Here is a 21502-nt window from a genome sequence, read left to right as displayed (position 1 = left end):
CCCCGTTGGGGGGGCTCCCAAAAAGTTGCAGCCACCCCCCCTGGACCCCCCCTATAGCGAATATTTTATGGGCGGTGTTGCCGCCCCATTTAGAACTAGGGTCCAGTGCGGCGATACCTTTGAATACAGAAGATAATCAGGCTCCACACCCAACAATCTCCCACTTGGAGACTGATTATAGCAACTCCACCACTGCTTCATTTGCTAGACAATGACTCCACTTTAGACTTGGATATTCTCATCTTCTTCATCATAATTGAAGACCAACTGAAACTAAGCAGATTCTTAGTTTCTCCCTGGTTACAACTTTTGTTAACATATCTACAGGATTCTGGCTAGTGTGTATCTTTTCCAGCTTCAACTGTCCATCTTCCAACGCTGATCGTATGAAATGATACTTGAGCTGTATATGCTTAGTCTTGGAATGAAATGCAGAGTTCTTTGCAAGATGTATGGTACTCTGGCTATCACTGTATAACCTGCCCAACTCCTGATTCTTACCCAATTCATCCAGAAACCTTTGTAACCAAATCATTTCTTTACTAGCCTCTGTAGTAGTAACATAATTTGCTTATGTTGTTGAGAGTGAAACAACACTTTGCATTTTTGAGACCCAACTGTCAGCTATTCCACCTACAGTAAACACATACCCTGTTGTGCTTCTCCTGTTATCTCTATCACCCACCATATTTGCATCAACATATCCCTGTAGAGAAATGTTTGAACCACCAAAGCATAATGCTTGATTTGTGGTACCTCTCAAATACCTGAGAATCCACTTTACCACCATCCAATGTTGTTTTCCTGGATTGTTCATGTACCTGCTTACAACTCCTACTGCATGTGCAATATCAAGCCTTGTGCAGACCATTGCATACATTAAGCTTCCAACTACTGATGCATATGGAACTTTAGACATATGAGCCATTTCTTCTTGAGTCTTGGGACACGCCTCCTTACCTAATTTGAAATGGCTAGCAAAAGGTATACCAAATGGTTTTTCCTTTTGCATATTAAACCCTTTCAACACCTTTTCTATGTACTCACTTTGAGACAATGTTAATTTGTGATTCTTCTTGTCTCTAGTTATTCTCATACCAAGGATTTGTTTTGCAGCAACCAAATCCTTCATTACAAGTGAGTTTGCCAATTTCCTTTTGAGCACATTTATTTCCTGCATGTTAGAACCTGAAACAAGCATATTATCTACATACAATAACAATATAATATAGCTGCCATCATTTTACCTTTTGAGATAAACACAATGATTAGAGTGACATCTAGTATAACCTTGTTCAAACATAAACCTGTCAAATTTTAGATACCACTGCCTTGGAGCCTGTTTTAAGCCATACAAGCTCTTCTTCAACCTGCACACTAGTTTCTCCTTTCCTTTTACCTCATATCCTTGTGGTTGTTGCATATATATCTCTTCCTCCAAATCCCCATGGAGAAAGGTTGTCTTTACATCTAACTGCTCAAGATGCAAATCTTCAACTACTACTAGACTTAAAATAGTTCTAATTGAAGTCATTTTAACAACAAGAGAAAATATTTCATCAAAATAAATACCTTTCTTCTATGTAAACCCCTTCACTACAAGTCTAGCTTTGTACCTCTGTTTTCCTCCATCTTCTTCCTTCAGCCTGTAAACCCATTTATTCTGCAATGCTGTTTTACCTGTAGGCAACCTGACTAAGTCCCAAGTCTGGTTATGTGCTAAGGAGTCCATCTCTTCTTTCATGGCTTGCTCCCACTTCTTCCTGGTTTCTACCTGCACTGCTTCTTCATAACATTCTAGTTCACCGAAATCAGTCAACAATACATAATATAATGAAGGAGAGTATCATTCAGGGGGTCTACTTATCCTGGTAGATCTTCTAACACCACTTTCAAGTGTTTGAAGTGCTTGTTGCTATTGTGGTTGTTGTTCTGGCTGTTGATCATTATGATTTTCAGGCACCATCACTTTTCCTGTGATATCGTCAAGCACTGTGTATTCTCTGTTTTCTTTTTCTTGTTTCTTTTCCTGCAACTGATTCTTATACAATACCTTTTCATTGAATATTACATCTCTGATCCTAATGATTTTGTGATTTTCATAATAATATAAGTGATAGCCAAAATCATTAACACCATATCCAATAAAGGTACATTTCTTTGATTTTGCCTCAAGCTTTGTTCTATTTTCTTTGTTAATGTGGACAAAGGCTTCACAACCAAAAGTCTTCAAAAAAGGAGTAGTTTACCTTTTTACCTGTCCAAGCCTCCTTTAGAATACCACCATCCAAGGAACTTGAAGGCCCTCTGTTTATTAGATAAACATCAGTATCTACAGCATCTGCACAAAATTGTAAAGGCAATCTTGCATGCAATCTCATGCACCTTGCATGCTCCATGATTTTCCTATTCATCCTTTCTAACACGCCATTTTCTTGTGGTGTTCCTGGAACTGTCTTCTCTCTATGAATTCCAGGCTGCAAACTTCGTCTCGTCGCCAGAGTCAGACCCCAAGTCAATGGGCATACCCCATGCGAATCCTATAACTGTGACCTTCTTGTCTTCCTCTGACTAGAAATCTTGGCTTTGCTACATGGTGGTGACAGCCTTTTGCTTCCCTTTTCTGTCATTCCTCTCAAGTCTCAGCTCAGGGTGCAGCTTCCAGCAATTCTCTTCGTCATGCCCCTCTTTCTCACAATGTGTACAAGAGGGCTTTGCTCCCCTTCTCTTGGCTGCTGCGGTTCTCTTTGAGTGGTCATCTTGTCCATGTGTTCCCCTGTTTTCTAGATGGATGGCCTTTACACTAGCCGAGTCAATGGTAGTAGGTTCAAACAATAATAAGGAATGTCTAATGTAGCTATGTAATGATCCAATATACTTGGTTACTACTTCAGGTGAGTCAAGTGCAATGCCTAAATTAAGTGCTTGTTTTCTAAACTCCTCTGTAAAACTTTGCACATCCTGACCTTTGCCTTGCCTTAAATATTGCCAATCCATTAAGGCTTTTTGCTTATAACCCAAGGGATAAAATTGTTCCTTTAATGCAGAAATGAAACTAGGCCATGAGGAAGGAAGATTACCCACACTCTTACTACTTCACAATTTTCTCTCCCACCAGACGAGAGTGGTGCCACTCAGCCGAAGAGAGGCCAGCTGAATCTTTGCCTCGTCCTCTGCAATCTGCTGAATCCTGCAGTAGATCTCGATTTGCCTAATCCAGTTATTAAGCTTCTCTGCATTACTTTCCCCGTTATACATGGGAAGATCAAATTTGACATCTAATTTAAAGAAAGGTTTCTTAGATGCATCCCTTGAATTTCTACGATTATGGTGATGAGAGGAAGAAGAAATTTCACTCGTGGAAGGAGAAGGAGGGGGTTCTTCTCCACCATTTCCATGTGTTGAACCTTGTTCTTATGGTTTTCTCTCTTCTACTTTCTCCAGCCTTGAAAGCAATTGACTGAAATTCTCTGCCATTAAATAGAAGGTTTTACGGAAATTGCACTCCTCTTCAAGACGAGCCTCTTCATCTGCCATGTTTCTCCTTCGATGTGCATGCCCCGCTTCGGGATTGAAAGACTCTAGTTTCCCTTTGCCTCTTCGGAGTCTATTTCTTATTAGCATACAAGCATGTAATTCACATCTAAAAAGACCTGCTCTAATACCACTTGATCCAAATATCTTTTGCTGATAGATGTATTAAAGAATCACATGTAGAAATTACAGCTTAACCATAGAAATCTAATGTGCACAAGAGAGAAGAAGAAACACATAAAGCATGAGAAGAAGACAACAAGACTTGATAACGGAGTTCATCCAACTTGGACTACCTATCTGAGCCCTGCTCGATTAATGGGGAGGCCTTCATTCATTAAATGGCATGAAAAAGAAGAATACAATCATCAGTTACAAAAAAGGAGTCTTATACCTCCATTCTGGAAAATGGCTGAGAAATGGAGAACTCAGATGGAGAAATGGATAGCGCCATGGCGTTCGTGGCATCGAGAAGGGCTGAAACCATATAAAATTTTTCAAATCTGGACAAAATGGACTTTCGCCCCTCCTGCTTGCTCCTGCCTCGAACTGCGTGCAAATTCCTCTCCTCCCCTGCACTTTTATACGTTCATTGGGTTTCATAATATATTTTTGTTACAAGGCTACTTAAATCGGGAGTCTGGTTGTTTATAATAGAAGTTGTTTGAATGAAAGGATCGACGGGCACGACAAATTCGACTGTCTGACCTTTCTTTACCACAAAACCTCGAAAATAGCCTTTTTCCGCTCAAACAAACAATACACGGAATAACACAGAAAATCCGAAAAACCGGACTTCAAATTTCATGAAATTGGATCTATAACCCATCAGGTCCGGCCCTTTCTCACAAGTTGCATATCGCACCACCAATGGCCCTTTATATCGGGGATCCGCCCATCACCCAATCGCCTGATCGCACTTACTGGAGGGATCGAAGAACTGATAGAGACATGACTCGAGGCCGTTGGTTGAACCAGACGGGTAACTTGGACCAACGAGACAAGAGGATTTGGAATGGTGGCTTGCACCAAAAATGAAGTAACTCCAAAATGCACAATCAGTCAGGAGATCAGGTCCTGGATGAACGGACCTGAGGTAGGTCTAGCACCAGATGACCAGATGGGGTTATGATAAAGTGATGAGGCACTAGGCATACCTGAAACCAACTGAGCTAAAGTCACATAATTAGGTGGTAAATTAGGTTGAACACTGGTTGGAATGCTTCTTGTGTAGGGGAAACCTTCAAGAGGAAAAGGATATTGTTCCTTTTCGACTGTGTGTGGAGTGGAAGCCTCTGAGTGACCTAGACAGGAGACAGGAATTTCGCCTTCGGATTCCATGGGTGGAAACAAGCACGACAAATGACCGAAGATGTTCGAGGAGACAATTCCAAAGGAATACCTGACTGATCATACAGACTGTATGGACACTGCAGTGATATCACAATAGGATCGAACAAAGGATTTGGAGGATAAACAACCTGTCCAAACTGACCTTCAGAAGTCGATAGACTCTCAGGAGTCTAGATAGGATTATCTGAAGATTTCGATCCAATGTCAAAAAGTGACCCAGTTTCAGAGGGAGGTGGGGGACAAGATGACAAAGGTTGAATGCTCAGAACAGTTTGAAGTTCAACACCTTGCTCCTCAAGTGATTGCGATAATTCATGAAACGACTCCTCAGACAATCTTTAAGACTGAGGAGAGGAAGAGGAACTAGGTGAACCTGATGGTTCAGCCATGATGTCTTTGTCTCAAATAATAGGCAGAGAGAGATAAATTCCAAGGCTTTAAAATTTATTTAAAAGGAATACTCATGATTTGGTCTAGAAAAGGCTAACAGGAATGTTATGAGATTGTGGGAAACAATTTTTTAAGACGCATAAACAAACTGGTGCTCTTTCATGTTTTAAGAGTCGAGAAAGAAGCAAAGGTGATTCTATCACTTTTAGTTTGGAACGAGCTCGAAAGAACAAGTGCTCGAATGATCTTTTAAGTGTAAAGAGTCAAAAAGATCAAATGACTACTCCGGATGATCTAAGTAAAAAGGATTACCAAGTAACCGTGAATTACAGAATACCTCCTGGCAAACTAAGAAGTACGGGCAGGCAATCTCCTCGAATGTTGTGTTCGGTGTATCACGTTTACAAGGTGGCATACTTGGCTTCCTATGGATAAAGGATTTCTACCTAGTGGGGTCTCCCTTTATATACATGACAATATGGGGAGCACAAGTCTGTACTAGCGTTGTCTAGTGCCAAACCGAACGATAGCTGCTAGGTTTAAAGATGCCGCAACACATCTCTAGCCTAGACCTTCTAAATGTGATCATTAGATTTCAAATTTTCCTTAGGTTAATTAAGTTCATTTTAAATTTTATCTTGAAATTATGTCTCGGTTTTTAGGCCATGTTGATGTGACTCAAAAACTCCTATATGCAGCTAAATGAGACAAGACTCTTTCGATTTGATTAATTGTTTACGCTAATGAGAGTAGAGAACATAATAAAATTCAAACAAACAAGAAATCGAAAGCAAAATGACCTTTTCACTACACTTTTTGAAAATAAAATAATGAAAAACTCTTTCTAATTCATATCTTCCCTGTCAAGTTCACTTCAAATAGTCCTTTTCAAAAGTAAAGAGAATTCATTTCTTTTCCAATGCAAGTGCTAATGCAACTCTAGTCTTCAATGATGCTCACTAATGTAACATATGTTAAGGGAAAAGTTCCCCTAGGGTCTTGGGCTGATACCCTAGCAGACTGAAAGTTGTCTATACAGAGAAACACACATTCCATACAGCCATAATGCTAATATAAGCAAACTCTACGATAAGGGGTGTACCTGAGGTCCTACATTTGAGAAGGTCCTTCCAGGGTCCAAACCCTTCTTGGAGTTCCTTTTGCTCCTTTGACCTGCAAAACAACCAATTCAAGAAAGTACAGTAGTATATGGACTAAACATTATAAAGAAACCATCTTCATATTATAAAGAAAGGTAGTTAGTTATGCAATTAAACAACCATTCATACATGAATCATAACATGGATATCATAAACATGAAGAAGATTTATATCAGGAACAAAGATAAGTGCTTCTTTTATTATAGAAAAATAAAGTACATAAAGGAATAATTTCACCTGAGTCGTCCTTTCGCAGGCTCCAAGCGGAACCGTCCTCCGGATTCGTCCAGTCTCAAGCCTTTAACAAACTCCTTCCATGACTTACTCCATGATATCACAAGTAGTAGATGGACATCATCACACAAGGAAACAAGGGTTTCCTGTAAAAATGGGGGAAGTGCAGGAGGCACAAGGATCTTCAGACCTGGTCAGGGAAATCTCAGCATAATAATCTTTCTCTCTCTTCTCTCCTCCCTTAGGCCTTCCCATTGAAGCCTTTTTATACTTCTCCCAAAGTAGTTTTTTAGTTGGGAATTCGTTGGGAATAGTTGGGCCACGGGCACTAACAGGTGATCAACAGGTAAAACCTGCGATCTCCGCCCGAAATTAAGGAGATTTATTTTTTTTTAAGTGTTTTAAGACATATACGCGGGTTGGGTATACACAAACCTGCGTATACACGCGTTTAGCTCAGGGAAATGTCACGTATAGGGAATAAAACACTGTTTTTTAAATTTTGGACCAAGTTTGGAAGGAAGGGTTTCCCTGGGCCATGAGTGCAGCATCACAAACCCCAAGAGTGAGATTTGGAGCTATAACAACATATTGATTCAACAAACTAGAATTAGGTATTTTTCAATGAAATGGCTAAATGGTTCTTTCACAAACAGTTCAATGTAAACCTTCTAATACAATCAACCTCAAGCAAATGAAAAGCACAAAAGAGAATTCTTTCCAAACTAATGATGCAATGACTCAACCAAGAACAAGATGGGCAATGTGATCTATGCCTGGAAAGAGATGTTTAATCAATAAACGAAGCTTTTTAAACTTTTAAAATGAAAATCAAAGCAACAAAGGACTAACAATGAGATGCAAGGAGCAACTTAACTATCAACTTGACTCTCTGAGCACACAAGTAGCTGAATGAGCGATGACCTAGATGTCCTAGAGCCACTAACCATCCAAGGACTCAAGAAACCAAGTGAATAAAAGGAAATCAATCAAGCATACAAACCAAGCAAACAAAGCTTTCCAGTTAGGGAGAACACAGTCAGAACAAGTTGAGAGACATAAATCAGAAGGGCAAGACACACTGGCTGTGATCTAGGGTAAACCCTGATCTTCACCTAAAGGAATCGACGTGACTGCCTAACTGACAACAAGTTCCAGAAGGGATTTGGCGCAACTGTTTCAAATAAACTCAATCCAATCGGCATGACTAATTTGAAAAAGATCACGTTGTCCGAGGATTCAAAGTAAAAAATAAAATTTTCCACAGGTAAAAACCAGACTTGCCACTATGAATTTTAGACTCAGAGCAATAAACCAGGCAAAGCAGAGAATACTATAGGGAAATGGTGATACTAGAAAAGTTCACACAAAACCATAAAATGACAATCAATCAAACAGAAGGATTAGCTCCCCAGTGGAGTCGCCAATTTTTGATGCAAGTAAATTCTAAGTGCGGACACAAACAATTCCTCTAGCCCGAGAGAGCTAGTCTAGTCACAAACAAACAATCTATGGAAAATCTCCTTAATATAGAATCAATTAATAGGGCCTACCTCTTAGAATGATATGCCGCTTGGTGATGATCCTGCTTCCTCACTCCAGCTATCTTCATTTCCTTCCTTCGAACACCTGAAATAAGAAAACAACAACAAACAACAAACGTAATAGCATATAATATTGTATTCAGCCTAGTTAACAGGTCAAGGAACATTAAGCCATAAAAATATAAAACAACACTTCATGTAGGAAATCAATCAATAGTTGTATTCATATAAATCAGGAAGATATTACGACCAATGCCTTGACGTCGCTAGTCTCCTTCGACATATCCGGGTTCCCAGACTTTTGCTAGCATTTCATGGATAGCCCCAAGAATGGAATTTTTAAGGCCCTTTTTCCTCTAGTCTCAAAACCATCAAAACACACTATTCTCCCTCAAACATACACTAGAAAGCTACAAGCTATAGAAGTCTTACTGATCATTCAAATTCTAAAAGCTCCAACTAGCTTTTTCTTGGGAAAAAGATAGGTTTATATAGCCTGGATGGATGGGAGATTATTCCTCTCTTCATGGGAGAAGGTCTTATCTCTTGAGTTTGTTCCATCCTAATAGGGGAAAGGAGCCCAAGCTGACTTCCTTGGCTCCATCTAGCCCAACCATCTATCAGGCTTTCGTTACGAAGCTTCTAGAGTTGGAAGCTTCGACTCCATATTTAGAAAACTTGTGAAAAGAGGATCGACGCGACTGTAAAAAGGGCTCATTCAATCCAATCGATGCTAGTGATGGTTTTAATCTCTACAAATCGACACGAGGAGGACACAGGTCATTAGCGTCGGTCTTGTAAACTGGGATAAAAGGAATATTTTTTGGAAATGATGCAAAAGGGAATTGTTCTGCTCATGAAGAGGGACATACTAGGAGTTTCTTCATGATGGGAAAGCATGACGAGTTCACTGTAGAGGTCCTCTAGGATCGTGGATGGGGAGTGCCGAGACAGCGATAAAATGTGGCGTAACACATTGCGAAAGGAGTTTCTCTGCCATGGATATTTGAGACAATGTGGTCTCGCACTCCCTCCAAGATTATTCTCCTCACCTTGGCTACACATTTCTTCCATTGGGCTAGGTTCAGTGCATCATATGATCCTCGGTTAGGAATGGCTGCCTTGATCTATTCCAGTAATCCATTGTCATCAAGCACTTCCTCCATGCGATCCTTCTAGGAAATTAAATTAGAGTTTTCATTCCAAGGCATACTCTAATATCAGTCCGTTGAAGGTCATTCTCCCAACTCTGAAGAAATCCTGCTACACTGAAGCTGCAAATTCGAACCTTCTCAGGAACAACTTCAAAATTTTGTTCTAATGTGAATCTTGCTCTAACACCACATATTTTGAGGGAAACATCTTAGAATATATTTCAAATTCTATTTTGATAATTGGAGCTAAAAAAATCCCTATGCCCATGAATATATACCACATCATCTCATTTTGGGGATGTTGAACACAAGAAGGGGGCACCAAATTTTATTGGTCATATCTCTCAAATAATGAGAAGCCTCATGATGTGCCACATATCATTAGAATTGGAATGACAAGAATCATCCAATGAGGGAGCTCTTGACCCTAAAGGACTTAATTTACCTTGTCATTTTTTTCATCAAAGGAGGGTCTTCTTTTGGCATTGCTTGGGTTGAGATCAATGACAACCATATTTCAACAATCTCACCCTTGGTCATTGATGGTGTTGTAGCGGCTGCAGCCACCCTCCAAAATTTTTCCTATGCTTCAATTTTGGAGCCTTCCTTCTTAATGATAACAACTCATCTCGTACTGATCTAGCCATTTGTTCTTTGACTGAGACTTATATTTTTAGCTCGGCTTATGTTTTCTTTCTTACTTTATTTTCCAAATCACAAGCTGATCTCTTGACATGGTTCCACAACAATTCTGGGCTTGCCTCTAGAAACTGCACAATTCTTGAGGGAAACTAGCCTTGTTGTTGGGAATTGCATAGTCCTGACTGCCAGTTAGCCTTGAGCTTGGAAACTACACATTCATGAGGGGTCAAGCCAACACTGAACCCATAAATTGTGTAACTCTTACCGAGCTCGGAAACTGTGTTGCTAGTTCTCGGAACTGCATTGTCGTTCCTAACAATGTGCATGGAAAGTTTCCCCGGGAAAAGAAAAAGATAAAAGGCAAAAAAGAATCCCTAAGTGTCACTTTTTCCTTGATTTTAGGCATGTGCGTCATAAACCATAATTTGTCCAAATCTATTTAATCGACGCTGCTAGAGCTCATTTTCACATTCAATCTTGGAGCTCTAACATTCCCGAGGAGATCAAACAGCCTTCGGTACGATCGTTGTCGCTTTTCTAAGTGAGTTTTTATTGTTGTGTCTTTGGCCGTTTTTCTAAGTGAGTTTTTATTGTTTTGTCTTTGGAATTTTAACTTGTAGAAGTGTTGTTTCAAGTTATAATTTTCCTTTCCCAAGTGTCGCATGAGGTTTCCTATTTTTACACCAATGGTCGTCGTTCCAGAGACTCTCCTTACATTCTTCATTTCCCTTCCGTTTAATCAAATGTTGCACTTGATTCATATACATGCGTCTACACTTAGTCAGATATGCATTAAGCTTCACACTATCTCTCATATCTGCTTGTTTTCACACTTCCCTTGGGTAGATCTGGGTTTCCCTTGCCCGTATCTCACTTTGCATAGCTTGCACTACACAATTTGGAGGCTCAAGAAACTAGATCGGTCTCTATAATTTTGCAAAGAACATCCTAATATGGCTCAAACCATGCACTTCATAGTTCCAGGACCCAATCTCCCAACTTGGCCACTGAGACTGCGCAATGCATAGTCTCTCCCAGTCATTTTCCTAGGCTAAACTGTGCATTGTATAGTTCCAATCATCAAGATTCCACCTTGGCTATTGGGACTGCACAGTTCCCACAATCAACCAATCACCCCTGTCAAGAAAAAATGCACAATCCCTCACATATAGTGACTGGCTTGCTGCTTGAACTTGCCTTGAATTTGTTTTTCTTTTCAACTGACATTTGCTTGCCATGAGTGTCCTCTCTATCCAATAAGCACAACAATTGTTGAGCGTATCTCCAATAGTCATAGTTAACATGACATCTAAGAGAGTTTCATCAAAGGAAACACCTGAGAGCAGTACTGGGGAAGCAGTTTAGCAGACATTAGTTGATTTACCAATGTATGCAAATACTCAGTTGTTTATTAAGAAGGGAACAACACTGACACGAAAACATATCAAAGACACTTTTGTAAAAGACTTTGAGGAAGATTTGGAGGAATGGCAAGTCTATCTTAGTATCGGTAATGAGGGTTATACGATTTTTCATGCAGGTGCCTTGCCTTCCCATGTGTGAACATCATTAGCTAGATTGTCTCACACATATATGAACAGAATATGACATTGAGTAGTGCCATCAGGCATAATCTTGCCACCTTCAGGGGAGAAGACTTTCAACAGAGGTATCACTTTCCCAAGCCAGTGAAGCACATGGACTCACTCTTCTATGCCACCCATATCAATGTGAATACAAGATACATTGTCAAGCATTGGGTGAAAGAGCCATTAATATTTTGGCAGACAGCTACCCATGCGTACAAGACAAAGTTCCTCAGGAAGGCTTACCAATTTTTTATCATCTTTGCTCACAAAATATATGGTCAAGAGAGCACATAAACCTTTCCTGAAGGCTGGGAAGTCTTACTAGACCAGTTGGTGAGTGATGGGAGGCCATTCAACTGGTCAAATCTATTGTCTCAACAATTGAAGTCCCATGTAGCACAAGCTTAGAATATGCCTAAGGATGAGTGTGCATGGTTATATATGTCCGCGTAATTATTGGATGCAATATGTGCATAGCAACAGTTCCCCTGGCATGAGCTAGACATAGACATCACAAGGGACTGCTATGAACATCTATTCCAAGTTTCTTTCCGACTACAATTATCAAGGAGTGATGGCACACTAACTAACCACTTTATCATCCCACTATACAAGCTTATATTTGAAAAAGATCCACCTTGCATGTCCCAAGAAGCAATGGAGGAGATAGTAGACATTGCAAAATGGTATGCCTCACTGGGTGGAACCTTCATCAAAGTGTTTGGTGGAGAGAAGTATCTTCATGTCAGAAACAATGAATAGGAAATAGAAAGCACCATGGCCCACTCTTCATTTTTGGATTAGATTATACAATATTAAGAACTTAAAACATGCAAATGTCGAGGTTAAGGACATAGTGAAATTCGATTTCGGCACCAAAGAATTTAATCTGTATGTTCCCCAAAGTATTTGCAAGGACCACTGTATGAGAGTTTACTTTTCATGGATTAGTGGGGAATTTAATTGTCTAGAGGAGGATCCATGGAGGTACTGCTACAATGCCTCCACACTTTATGAGTTGGTCAGTATAGAAAGTACTTTGAAGGTTTCTTCATAGACAACAACAACTCTAGAAGCAACAACAACAACAATAAAAGGCATCAATCTAGTACGGGACAAGGGAAAGAGGAAGAGTGCTGACAGTCAATACAGGGAGCAAAGCTGCAAAATGAAGGCATATCCTATTATCGCGAAGGATGCTTTGGCAGTGGAAGTAAAGAGGGATAAATGGATGAAGAGAGAAGAGCGAAGGAAGAAAGAAAAGTAGAGTTTGTAGGAAGAATAATGAAAGCTGCGGGAGATGGAGAAGAAGCTCAAGGAAGAACAAGAGTTCAAGAGGAGAGAACAAGAAGAGAAGAAAAAGGAGGAAGAAGAACAAAGGAAAGACACGAGGATAGAGGAAACAATGTCGATATAGGTTGAAGAGACGAAACAACTAGTGGCTGAGGAGGAAGGTGAACAAATGCAAGTTTGGGAGCTTGATCAATAGATTGAGAAATTGATTAAAGTGACAAACATGGAGTTCTAATAGGAGCTGCAAAATGAAGATGTTGACCTAATGTCGAGAGCACCACAGGTCAGCCCCAAGCGAGCAAGGAGATGTTGTTCTCCTTGATGACGATCTAGTCATGGATGTGTATAATCTATCATTCGATGAGTTCCACAAGAGGATTGTACAAGCACAGAGGAAGAAATTTCTGGATGATCACGCATCACCTGCATTCATCGAAGAAAGGGTGATAGTGTCAAACACTAGGAAGCATCCAACTTCAACTGCCAAAGCCAGCTTAGCTTATGCAGGAGAAACAAGCTCAAATGTTCAGTATCTAACAACTGAGAATGAGCAATTGGAAAATAACTTGCAGGCTACCAAGAAAGAGGTATAAAAACTATGAGAAACAATGCAAAATGTAGTTTCCACATTGGCGGAGATGAGAACAATGATATTGGTTCAAGTATCAGCACTTTGAGAAACCATGCAGAAGCTCTATGAAGGATTTGTCACCATGCATAAAGAAGTTGTTTGTTTGCATGTCATACGACAATGGAGCTAGGAGTTTGTTAAAACTCTCAAAAACATATATGCTACCATCACCTATGTAGAATAATGGAGAATGTGGTACAAAGGGGCCCCTCTTGACTTATTGAAGAAAATGACGCTATAGGCAGAGCTGGATAAAGAAAAGGTTTGAATGTCTATTCAGAACAATGAGAAACTCACCTCATTCATTAGCAACACATAAGCCTCATATTTGTGGTTGTACAATTGTTTGGATGTCTTGGTGAGAACACACCGAATTCCATCAATCGGTTCCCTCACCAATGCTAAACCTGGGAACCAAGTCTGACAGGAGATCAATGAGTATTTGGAGCAGCTAAGACGAGAGGTCACCAAGGAAAACTTGGAGTTGAACACACACAACATGCAAAAGTTCATCAATGGTAATGTCAAGGTCAAGACAATGCTGCTCATGCTTCAGAATGAGTTGGATATAGGTTTCAAGATGGTGTACCCGAATTCCATGGAGGATAGATTCCTCTTCTAGAAAGACACGTTAAGAATTTTGGTAATCCCATCACACAGTACTAAGCTTGGCATGAATATATGATCGAGAAGCAACAAGTGGAGGTTATTGAGCTGGACTTCCCCCAAACTCGAGAGTCATAGTGTTGTGTCTTGTTAGGTTGTCCCTACCCTATTTTGTCTTATATGGGTACAAGTGGAAAATGTAATAATATTTGTAATTATGTTGTAAGTGAAATTCCAAGTGTCAATATTGGAATATGAAAAGTCACGATGTAATTTAATGTGTCATTTTGTGAAGAAGTTGAAGAGTGATGAGGGCAGTCCAAAGGTCACAAAGGGGAGTTGAAGAGTCACCCCCTGTTGTTATAAATAGAACCTCATATCTCATGTAACAGGTTTTTGGGAGCCAAGATTTTGGCTAGGCTTAGGCTTAGAAAGAGCTTGGGATTATCTTGAAGATCCTTGGCTTCACCATATCATAGAGCGAATATACTTGTTTGGAGGAGGAGGTGTTCTTGACCGTAATGTTCCACTATTGGGGCTAGTGGTCATCAATGGTGTATGTATGGAGGGAAATTTCACTTATAATAATAAAATTAGATCTAGCACACTTTCATGGATATGTTGTTAATACAGTAGGACTATTATTGTTGTATTGGAAATGTATGTTATTTAAATTACGCATATTCTTATGAACTATTTTGTTTGCATTTGTACGAATCTTGTTGAATGCATGTTGTTGGATTAACTCATCACTTTAACTTGTAGAGTATTTCACATCCTATCTTGTGATGTCATTTTTCTTGTGTGTTCCTTTCAAGATGTGTACTATTACAGGCTTCCAAGGGGAACACTTCTTTTTCCCTTCATGTGTTGGAACCTTAATGCATCGCACTTGACTCTCCGCAGGGTCAAACATTTTCTCTTACCCAAAGTTATCATACTTTCCTCTATGCATTTATACGGTCAAGGAATTATATTACCACCCACTGCCAAGACTCCTACTCCAAATGGTGTGAGGTCTAGTTGGGACTTCATATCAGGGAGATCCCATGAATGTTGGTAGGTCTAGCACATCAACATTTCTGGTGCTAGAAGGAGGGCCAGATGACAAGCTGAGCCATTGAAGCCTATTTTGAATTTATGCACACATTTGATGACTTCTCACGATTTCATAGCCCCGCCATGTTTTTCTAACTCTACAAATTTGAAGGTGTCGATGAGCATTATGAATGAGTTGTCTAGATTTAGGTTCAATATTGAGGGTGGAATAACCTTGCTTAGGCACACAATTGCTTTTCTTGGTTTCTACAACAAGCATGCCATCCAATCTAAGAATGTTTCTTATGGGTTGTTTTCTCTCACATTTGAAGGGCGCACAAAGTAATGGTGTCACACATTTCCCATAGCCTCCATACAGTCTTTCAAATAGTTTGTTGGTGAATCATGTTGTGCTTTCTTTCTTTATGATCGTAAATACCTTAATAGAAAAAATTTAATATTTCGAAAAACGCTTGATGAATCTCTTCAGGATTTTCATGATTGTTTTGTTCATTACTATTTTGGATTTCCTGAAGATGAAGTTGATTGGGAATTTACTAAAATATTTCAATATCTTGTTCACTTTTCTAAACTCCACATGAGTTAGAATCCTTTGAACCTATCCCAACACACCTCAGTGTTAGAGCTCCTAAATCTGAGACACACAAGGTTTTTGTTACAAGTGACCCTCCATCCCCCTCTCATCAAATAGCTCTAGCCATGCAAGTTGAGGTGGGAGAAGTTGAGAATCCACCTATTGATCTACTACCATCTCATCCTACCCCACCTTCTCAGAATTTATGCGCATATTTGGACTGTAACTTCGATGGTTTTATTAAAGTGTTATCTCCTCTTCCTCCATCCTTTGGTCCCTCTGATCCTCTAAATTTTGGTGTTTTGTGTCATTCGTGTTGGGAATGGGATCCCCCAAGGACAGTTTTGGGGCTAAAAGCCCATGTTTTGGGTCGAATTTTTTAATAAAGTTGTAAAGTCTCTGCATTTTATGGTCGCAAAGCACGAAGGTGTCATGAGTCATGAAGGGTTGTCTGCCCTTATTTTGTAAAGTAAAGTCGGCTGTAAAGATCTACCCATGGTCCGTAGACCATGGGATTGTATAAAAAGAGCTAAGTAAGCCCGCACTAAGTAGTTAAGAAGTAGTAAGTTGAAGTATGAAGTCTTGAGAGATAAGAAGAGAAGTCTAAGTTTCGGGTCTTAGTGTAGGTAGAGGCTTTGCAGTTGAGTGCGCAAAGGCCTAGGGTAGAAGTCTGCAGCTAAGTGCACGGACCCCTGCAGTTGTGTGCGTAGGGTGGATAAAGTCTATAATCACTTGAAGATATTAATAAAGAGAAGTATTCTGCAAATTCTATGTCTTTGTTTCTGGTTAATGCATCTTGTCATATTGTGTATGAATTTCATTTATAATGCTTATGTGACACATGAATGTATGTAATTACGTTGGATAATTGAACGCAAATAAGGATATATGTTTACGCGGTTCTAACTGTGATTGTTTAATAAGATAAGTAAGACACTTAAGCTAGTTTGGGAATCTGCATGATAAGCTACCCCAGTAGTGTGAAAGCACTTGAACAACAGGGTAGGGTTGTGTGAAGACCAATCGTACCCCTTCGCGGAGGTACCGAAGGGCGAAGTAAAGGGCTATACAGATAGAGCCCTAGAACTCTACGACCTACGCTAAGGCAGGAATAAACCGACATCACAACCATCTCAGGGTGCGGAAACTTGCTTCCAGCATCACCCCATCCTGCTTCGGGTGAGCCTTCAGTCTGCACTTTGTGGGCTAATGCCAAAGGGGCCAATAGTGTAGGGATTTGTTTGGCTAACTAATGTTGAACCTGGGTCAGGCCCCACCAAGCCAAAAAATGGTTCGGTTGTCAGGACTAGAATCTACATAAGAGATGTGTGATGTCGTATCATTAGAATCCAACTAAGAAAGAGATCATACACTGGTTGGATAGGAACATCCACGAATTCACGGTGCAGGAGAAGAGAATCCCTTGACTCACAAAGGAATATTGGCTGGACAGGTACCTATATATAGAAATACACGAGATCCTTTTCTATTCCTTTCCAATTTAGCTATACAAGTGGATTGCGAAGCTAGCAGATAACCAAGGAAGGTGGAGACTTGATGGTCCTATTGTTTGGAATCTGGAGTTAGTAAAGAGATTGGAAGCCTCTAAGGATAAGATCGCCCTCGCTGTCGATCATTAGATCGATCGTATCATAGGATGATTTGTAACTGAATTCGTGGTCGACACCTCAGTCAGCTACAGCGAGGTGGAGGGGTGCTTTTCAAAGGACAGCGAGGTAAGTACTTGAAATATTTGAGTATCTAGATTAAGATGTTATTGTGTGAAAAATGGGTTATGCAACTACCTTGATGTTCAGAGCTACGTGAAGCAGAACAACTTACAAGAACGAAGGAAGAAAGGGTCTTGAGTATAGTCCATTGATTTGACCTCCATTGGGTGACAAAGAGGGAGTAGCGCAAGCTTCTCCGTAAAGTGCTATTCAGTTAATAAGATAAGGATTACTGTGACTACCACCTCCACCCACACCACCTCCAACTTCACCACCATCACCTATCACTTCACCCATACCACCTCCACCTCCACCGCAGTTCAGCATGGAAAATTCAGTGAAGCTGCCTTTGTTTAGAGGCTTGGGAAATGAGGACTTGGACCAGTTCTGGTTCGATGTGAAAGTTGTATGGGAAGCTCAGGGCATGGTTGGTGGTCTGCAGGATCGCGTGCTAACCTGGTAAATCAAATATTCTAATGATAACCCAAACGCTGTGGTGGCGGACATCCAGACCACGCTGAATAAAGAATTCAGTATGCCTAAATATGAGGCACAGTGGATTGTGGGGTTTAAGGAAATCGCGATGAAAACAGGCGAGACACCTTGGGAATTAGATCAAATTTTGAAATGTAAAATCCATGAAGCTAACATGAACTTAACAGATGGACAGCACCGTGAGTGGTTCGTGGCTTCACTCTTACCACACCTAAGGGTTGCGCTGTCACAACAGATGATAATGACTCAGGAAGAGGCCTTGGAGATTATGATGAGACTGCATGAAACATCAATGCATGATTCGATTCTAGGGGTTCAGCATATCCATGGGCAGTTGAAAAATATTTTCCTTTAGATGCAAAGTTCGAATCAAGACAGAACAATTCGGTCAGAAGTGCGCGAAGAGGTATGGTGCCTGAAATGCAAGGGTTAGGGGCATGATAAAGACCATTGCCCAGTCTTTGCAAACTACATTGCAGGAGGGGGACCAATTCCTTTAAGGCCAGAAGCTCAAGCAAGACCAAGCGCGGGGCCTGCATTATGGTGCGCTATATGTCAGTTAACAAGAAAATATGCCACAGATAATTGTCATTTGCTGCAGAAGTTTGTACAAACACCACAACAACTGTTCTGCAACTTCTGTAGGGTGGTAGGGCATGATGAGCACAACTGCAAAAGCTATGAACTGATGATTGATAGAACACCCGCCTATAGGGTTCAGACAGAAACGCGACCCCCTGACCAGAATGTGGGGATGGCGTGAAAAGGATTTCAGGGGCACAGACGAGGCCGAGGCAGAGTACCTGGTAGAGGTCGGGGACAGCTAATTTTCTACAATTGCGGAGGACTAGGACACTATTCCCGCAATTTCACTAACCCAACATGCCTGTCATGCAAATATTGCACTCTGTTTGATCATGAGATGAAGGACTATCCTACGCTGATAGCAAGGATACGTGACAAAGGGGATACCACCTCAGCCGACTCAGAACTTGCAGATGATGAGGTCTGAGCCTCACGAAGAGGATCCGAATGTGAATATAGTGCTCCGAAGTGGAATTTCAATAGGGGATGACAAGGGGAAATAGCCTAAAGATAGCGCATGGATTCACAAAGCTCGTGCGAAGGAGGCTGAATTCAATTTGGAGCGCGCACGTGAAACATTCATGGAAGCAAAGAAGAGCTTCGTTGAGGCCTCCACCTCAGGGAGCAAGGATAAGCTTGATCAGGAAATGGAACCTTCTATGCTTACAACCTTCCTAGAGACCTACATGAAGTTGCTATGTGATAGCAAAGCTGTGAAGGGGTTACAAGAGCTTATAAATAGATGCGCCGAAAACACTACAGGTGAATCGCACGTGGTACGAAAGATCAGTAAGCATAAAACAAGGACAAGGTGAGAGATGAAGCTAACCATGCAAATAGGAGAGTGTGAAATGGATTAGGTTATTTGGACCTGGGGTCAGACGCGAATGTCCTACCAAAGCAAACTTGGGAGAGAATGGGAAGACTCGTGCTACAGTGGTCTCCGATTCAGTTAAGGATGGCGAATCAACAAAAGATCATCCCCATGGGGTGGCTGTAAAGGGTGACTGTAGATATGGAAGGCACGAGCGTGCTGGCTGAATTTGAAGTAATAGAAATTGTGGATGACAACAACCTCTACCCTGCACTCCTTGGCATTGATTGGGCTACTGATATTAATGGGGTAATCAGCTTAAAAAAGTGAAAGATGATCTTTGAGAAGAAATCGCTTCACCGTGATAGTACCCCTACATCCTACTGAAGGATCGTGCTATATTGAACCAATCCGTGATTATGAGAGCGATGACGATCTGGACTATATCTATAAAATAACAGCGTGAGACCAAGATTGGGTCAATCCAATGGTGGATGGACAAATTACATGGGATCGCGAGAGTTCCTACACCTCGAACTCTAATGAAGAACTAGAGTGATGGCAAAATCTGTTACATGAAGTAATGACACTAAGTTGTAACATGATGACCCGGTCGCTACACTGTGTGTCGTTAGAGGTAAGAATTATACCCACTTATGATGGCTTGAATGATGTAGATATCTTTTTGGATGCATTTGAGAGGGAGGTACCAAAGAAGCAACGCTTCCAGGCTTTGGACTGGGCACTGTGCGCTACGCCCACAAGGTGGTGGGGTACACACAAGGGTAGTTTTGATGATTGGTGCGAATATAGGAGGATGATGAGAATGTGCCTTGGGAAGCTGAAGGTACAAATGATAGACAAATATGATGGTTAGGATGATCCATGCGTGCACTTGGCCAAATGGGCTCAGGCTTATGGAGAGAAGCCCCAACCTAAATGGGTGCACTTGTTTTGTCACACCCTGGATGTCATCCCGATGAGCTGGTACTTAGAAACAGAGCTTTGCCATGGTACAGGTGAATGGGATATTCTGCGTGAAGGATTCATAATGACATTCAACTTTGAAGACAGCTTTGATTGCATTGACAAAGTGCTACAAGAAGTAAAAGCAACAATATTTAGGATACTGCAGGATCCTTTGGACCTGATTCAACCTGATTGGACTACTCAGCTGAGTTGCGCTGGAATGATATAACGTAACTGCTGAAGAAGAAGATGAGGATCCGTAAAAGGTTAACATCCCTCAAACAGAAGGTCACCATGAGGTTGAAGGACCACAGATTGAGAATCCTGATATAACCCTGCCACTGAAAACGAAACAAGTAAATATTGGTACGGAGGTAAAGCCCAAATTCATGAAGATTGGAGATTACTGTGATGACACGACTGTGGATAAGTTCGTTGAATTGCTCCACAAGTACCAGGATTTGTTCCCTACCAATTTTACTGATCTAAAAGGGATAATCGGGGACCTAGGTGTTATGAAGATCATGTTGAAGCCCGACGGGAAGCCGGTTAAGCAAAGACCTTACCATCTCAATCCAAAGTATAAGGAGAAGGTCTGCTTAGAGCTAGACAACATGCCCACGGTAGGCATCATTGAGCCCGTAGAAGAATCTGATTGGGTAAGCTCAATGGTGGTACAAGAAAAGAAGCAAAAGGATGAAATAAGGATATGCGTAGATCTCATTAAGTTGAATGACACCTGTGTACATGATCCTTTCCCGACCCCGTTCACTAATGAGGTGTTGGATAATGTAGGTGGCCAAGAAGCATATTCCTTCACTGATGGGTTCTCTGGGTACCATGAGATCAAAATCGCGCCGGAGGATAGGAGAAAGACGACCTTCACGACTGAGTGGGGGTATTTTTAGTACACTGTAATGCCTTTCGGATTGAAGAATGTGCCTGCAATTTTTTTGCGCATAGTCATTGCGGCATTCAAGGAATTTATTCATAAGTTCTTGGAAGTGTACTTTGATGACTGGACTGTGTTTGGGTTGTTGAAATGCCATATCGCCAGTTTATTCCTGATGCTAGATACCTGTCGAAGATACCAGATCATGCTCAATCTAAAGAAATGCGTATTTTGTGTTCCTTTTGGGACCCTGC

This window comes from Pinus tabuliformis, chromosome 2_1 (assembly GCF_031772625.1).
Source record: "Pinus tabuliformis cultivar Carrire ecotype Pingquan chromosome 2_1, CPIR1, whole genome shotgun sequence".
In the NCBI taxonomy this organism is placed as follows: domain Eukaryota; kingdom Viridiplantae; phylum Streptophyta; class Pinopsida; order Pinales; family Pinaceae; genus Pinus; species Pinus tabuliformis.
The sequence above is the reverse complement of the archived record's forward strand: the minus strand, read 5'-3'. Positions refer to the sequence as shown.